The sequence below is a fragment of the Schistocerca nitens genome, chromosome 7 (genome assembly GCF_023898315.1).
Source record: "Schistocerca nitens isolate TAMUIC-IGC-003100 chromosome 7, iqSchNite1.1, whole genome shotgun sequence".
Taxonomy (NCBI): Eukaryota; Metazoa; Arthropoda; class Insecta; order Orthoptera; family Acrididae; genus Schistocerca; species Schistocerca nitens.
Window position 1 is genome coordinate 23,085,923 of NC_064620.1, and position 5,507 is coordinate 23,091,429.

At 41.2% G+C, this 5,507-nt stretch overlaps 1 pseudogene; it reads right to left on the reverse strand.

Annotated features, from left to right (window-relative positions):
- Positions 1-3,158: 3,158 nt before the first annotated feature.
- LOC126197370 (5S ribosomal RNA) lies at positions 3,159-3,276 on the reverse strand (annotated as a pseudogene).
- Between the last annotated feature and the right edge of the window lie 2,231 nt (positions 3,277-5,507).

Genomic DNA, 5,507 nt, shown 5'->3' on the forward strand with positions numbered 1-5,507 from the left:
TTCTAACGTTTTGATATAATTGCCACTTTGTTCTACAAGATATTCTTATCCCTTTAGTCAGCCACCCAGGCTGCCTGTTTGTGCTAGTACCCTGTCTTGAACGTTCTAACGGAAAGCAACTTTCAAAGAGCACGAGAAAAGTCTTGAGGAAAGCATTATATTTATCGTCTACTGTATCAGCACTATAAACATCTTGCCACTCTTGTTCCTTGATAAGGTTTACAAAAGTCTGTACAGCAACTGGATCAGATTTCCTAAAAAGTTGGTAACTATATTTAACATGTGTTGCAGCACAAAAATCTTTGAGACTTAAAATTTGTGCATCATGATCTGAAAGGCCATTCACCTTTTTGCTAACAGAATGCCCTTCTAATAATGACGAATGAACAAAAATATTGTCTATGGTTGTTCTACTGTTCCCTTGCACTCTCGTTGGAAAGAATACGGTTTGCATAAGATTATATGAATTAAGGAGGTCTACCAGCATCCTTTTCCTTGCACAATCACTTATACAATTAATATTGAAGTCACCACATATAACAAACTTTTTGTATTTCCTATAAAGTGAACCAAGAACCTCCTCTAGCTTTAGCAAAAATGTTGTGAAATCGGAGTCTGGGGATCTATAAATAACAACAGTAAGAAGTTTAGCTCCACTAAATTTAACCACACCTGCACAACATTCAAACACCTTTTCAGTGCAGTACTTTGAAACATCAACTGACTCAAATGGGATACCGTTTTTCACATACATGGCTACTCCCCCACACCGCAAAGAGCTCCTCGAAAAGCAGCCAGCCAACCTGTATCCTGGTAAAGGAAGCCTCTGAATTATCTCCTTATTTAAGAAGTGTTCAGATATACCAATAATTTCAGAGTCAACATCTATAAGCAGTTCACTAGCTTTATCTCTAATACCTTGTATATTTTGATGAAATATACTAATTCCCTCATTAATCGGATACCCAAGCTTTGTAGAAAGTGGTTTCTTTGTTAGAGAGACTTCCCTTAAGCAGGAATACCTATCAGCTGACTTGGACAATCAATTTGTCCAATGAATACCCGTTTATCATCAGCATTTCTTCTTGGTGTAGCAGTTTAATGGCCAGTAGTGTACTTAAACCTAACTAACCTAAGAACATCACACACATCCATGCCCGAGGCAGATTCGAACCTGCGACCGTAGCAGCAGCGCGGTTCCGGACTAAAGCGCCTAGAACCACCCGGCCACAACGCCCGGCGCTGTGGTGTGGTGGTGTGTAAAGTAACCATGGCAGTGCGTGGGAAACCGGGTGCTGTAATCGTCTTTCGAATTGGAACAGTCCGCCCATACAAGGAGCTCTCTCTCCTTTATCATGACAATGTCAGATCCCACAGGACCGCTGCAACATCTGCAACAATCGAAGGTTTGGGTTTACTGTCCTCGATCATCCTCCATAGAATCATGACCCGGCCTCATCCTGTTTCCAAAACTTTTTGAACACATTCGAGCACTTTACTTTGATGGTGATGAAGCGGTAGAAGCACTGGTAAGTTTGTGGGACCATCAACAAAGTCAAACGTTATTCAGTGGCGGTATCAACAAACTAGTCTCTCGTTAGCAGAAATTTGTTCCCCGCCTGGCTGACTATGTTGAGCAATAAATATGTAGCCATGAAGATATGTAGAATATTAATAACGTTTGTTTTTTAAAAAACCTTTAAGAGTTTTCACACAAAAAATTCAAAGGCATTACTTTTCAGCACTCCCTCGTACATGTAAAATTACAAGTCACAGTTAAAGGTGGTATAGTCCTCAACCACAAATTAATTAGTGACATATATTTCGGGGAATCGAATGTGGGAAGAGTACTTGCCCACTAAAGACAGAGGTCACACCTTCGAGCCCCGATCAAGCACCAAACTTTAATACGCTAGTAAGTTTCAGGTGAACACACATTACTCTGTAGAAAATAATATAATACTGCATTCCTAATGCTTCAGGTGGCACCCAGTGTTGACGGGAAAGGTTGTTTATACTTCCAATTTCTAACAAAATGAACTGAAGGTTTTGAAGTGAAGCGTTGTTGAAGGATGTTGAAGATAGATGGGTAGGTCGGATAACTATTGACGAGGTCCTGCATCGAATCGGGAAGGCGAGACCAAAACTTAGCTAAAAGAAGGAATCGGTAGGGAGATAATGAGTAGTCAAGATGTGGTCTATTTGGTAGTTGGGGGAATTACAGGGGGTATAAAATTTAGAGGGTGACGAAAGTTAGACTACCGTGAACAGGTTCAAGTAGCTGTAAGTTTCAATAGTTACGCAGAAACGAACTCGGTGGCCAAATTATACCTGGAACGTAAACTGATGTACTAAACAGCTGTAATACTGGATACTATTAACTATTGATTTCTGTTTATCGTCTGATTAGACTACGTATGTATTATTTAGGTGTGATACATGATTGGAATCACTGACAAGACACATTCAGTTGTTTGTACCTCATGAAGATAACTGAGTGAGTTATATGACTTCTTTTTATCTTGAGTCCATTATGCTTGTGACCTGAGTATCAGGTACCGATATGTTGGTATCAGTAGTTTTAATACAATTTAACTAGTGCAATCATTTTAAAGGAAAAGGTTGCTATTTAATGCTTAATGTAGTAGGACAAAAGTTTTCCAACCTGCTTAATGTTTCCTCCCATACACAAAATATCTTTTAAAAACACACAAGTCTTCAACTGTAATTGTACAGGATTTCCTTAGCCTATTGGTAAGCGCTAGCTATTCGCTTTCAAACAATAAGTCTGTTAGCATTAAGAGGCTGCCATTTAATGTGTTTTTTGGCCATGTATTCGTAGAGATGTGATAAACGTTAATTTTATAGGTGATGGAACACTTTTACTTATTATTAACTAAAGAGCAAAGAACAGACGCATACGATATTCGACTAGCTTGTCATTTAATAATCTCCGTCCACAGACCCTGGTGGACCCATCAGCACCGACCGGCCGCCGTGTCATCCTCAGCCCACAGGTGTCACTGTATGCGGATATGGAGGGGCATGTGGCCAGCACACCACTCTCCTGGCCGTGTCTCAGTTTACGAGACCGGAACCGCTACTTCTCAATCAAGTAGCTCCTCAGTTTGCCTCACAAGGGCTCAGTGCACCCCGCTTGCCAACAGCGCTCGGCAGACCGGATGGCCACCCATCCAAGTGCTAGCCCAGTCCGACAGCGCTTAACTTCGGTGATCTGACGGGAACCGGTGTTACAACTGCGGCAAGGCCGTAGCTCGTAATTTAATACCTTGATCGTAAATCGATGCATTATTAGCTTTAGTATTGTATATTATTAACTGCTGATGTCTACTTATAGTGTGAAATGTATTGGCAGTCTATCTGTGGCCTAAGCAGCTCTTTTTAGATAAAGGTGATTGCACACATATTATTTTTATTAGTCTACTCGTTTTAGAAAAACAAAGGCCACATTAATATGTTAAATCTTGCGTAAAAATGTCGCTGCAATTTTTATCCTTTTCAGTTCTCTTCTTTAACTGGATGTAAATTTGGCAAGCGCGGTGAACTAAGCCCTTTTGAGGCCAGTTCAGGTGCTACTTGATACAGAAGTAGGGGCGTCGGCCACGAAAACTGACATAGGCCACGAGAACAGTAAGCCGTCCACATCCCCTCCATATCCCCATCCCCTGATGCCAACTGGCGGTCGGTCGGTGCCACTGGGACTCCCGAGGCCTATTAGAGGGAGTTTAGTTTAATACTGTAAGTAGGCTGTTTATGTTTTCCTATTGGCAACGTTACGTAGCGCTCTGTATGAAAATCACTGGCTGTGCTGTTTTATGTTTTCTTATTGGCAACGTTACGTAGCGCTCTGTACGAAAATCACTGGCTGTGCTGTGTGCAGTCTGTGGCTAGTTTGCATTGTTGTCTGCCATTGTAATGTTGGGCAGCGGCAGCTGGATGTGAACAGCGCGTAGCGTTGCGCAGTTGGAGGTGAGCCGCCAGCAGTGGTGAATGTGGGGAGAGTGATGGCGGAGTTTGGAAATTTGTAAGACTGGATGTCATGATCTGTTATGTATATTATGATTTTTCAACACTATTAAGGTAAATACATTCTTTGTTCTCTACTAAAATCTTTCATTTCCTAACTATGCCTATCAGTAGTTAGTGCCTTCCGTAGTTTGAATCTTTTATTTAGCTGGCAGTAGTGGCGCTCGCTGTTTTGCAGCAGTTCGAGTAACGAGGATTTTTGGTGAGGTAAGTGATTTATGAAAGGTATAGATTAATGTTAGTCAGGGCCATTCTTTTGTAGGGATTTTTGAAAGTCAGATTGCGTTGCGCAAAAAATTTTGTGTGTCAGGTTAAGCACAGTCTTATGTATAATTGTACAAAGGGGACGTTTCATATGTCGACCCTTAGCCGATGATACCTCACTGGAATCTTCCGATTTTTTCTTGTAGTTTGTGTAATTAGTGTAGCTTTTGTTTATTGCTAGCGCGTAATTGTAGAGAGAATCTCCTTTGTAGTTGCAGTCTTTCATTGTTGTACAGTAAAGCAGTTGTGGCATGCATGTAGATTTGCACCAAGTATTTCGCAGCTGCGCTTGCAATTAACTACATATTATTTTCAGTGCTATGTTAATGTGTTCTCTTATTTTTGCTCTTCAAATTGTGCTTTTCTGTGTTATCATGTGAAATATTGTGACAACAATGGCGTGTAAAAAACGTAACACTAGGCTCCAAAGTAAACTGAGAAATAATAGTGACGACACGCGTAGCTTACCAGCACCACTGTGTAATGAATTAACAGACATTAAAGGTAGTAATTTGATAATTGTGCATAGGGAAATGGAGCGGGCGGCAAATAATGGCCTAGACAGTGAAACAATTAGTGAACAGGGAAGCATTATCAATCGATCGGTCGGCAACAGCTCGCCTCAGGAATCCGAAATGACGGGACACAGTCTTGCAAATACTGTAGATTCAGGTTTTGGGGCCTCACCGTTTTCTCAAATAAGTCAAAACACATTTTCTGCTTGTCAAAATGTGAATGCTGCCGGTGCAAATGCACTGCCGAAATGCATAGAGGAACAAATTCCAGACACTAATACATTATTACTGCAATTAATGCAGCAAATGAAAGATTTTAGTAGAGAACAGACAATGTATTTACCTTAATAGTGTTGAAAAATCATAATATACATAACAGATCATGACATCCAGTCTTACAAACTCCGCCATCTCTCTCCCCACATCCACCACTGCTGGCGGCTCACCTCCAACTGCGCTGCCGCTGCCCAACACTGCAATGGCAGACAACAATGCAAACTAGCCACAGACTGCACACAGCACAGCCAGTGATTTTCGTACAGAGCGCTACGTAACGTTGCCAATAAGAAAACATAAAACAGCACAGCCAGTGATTTTCATACGGAGCGCTACGAAACGTTGCCAAGAAGGAAACATAAACAGCCTACTTACAATACATACACTGAAGCGCCAAAGAAAATG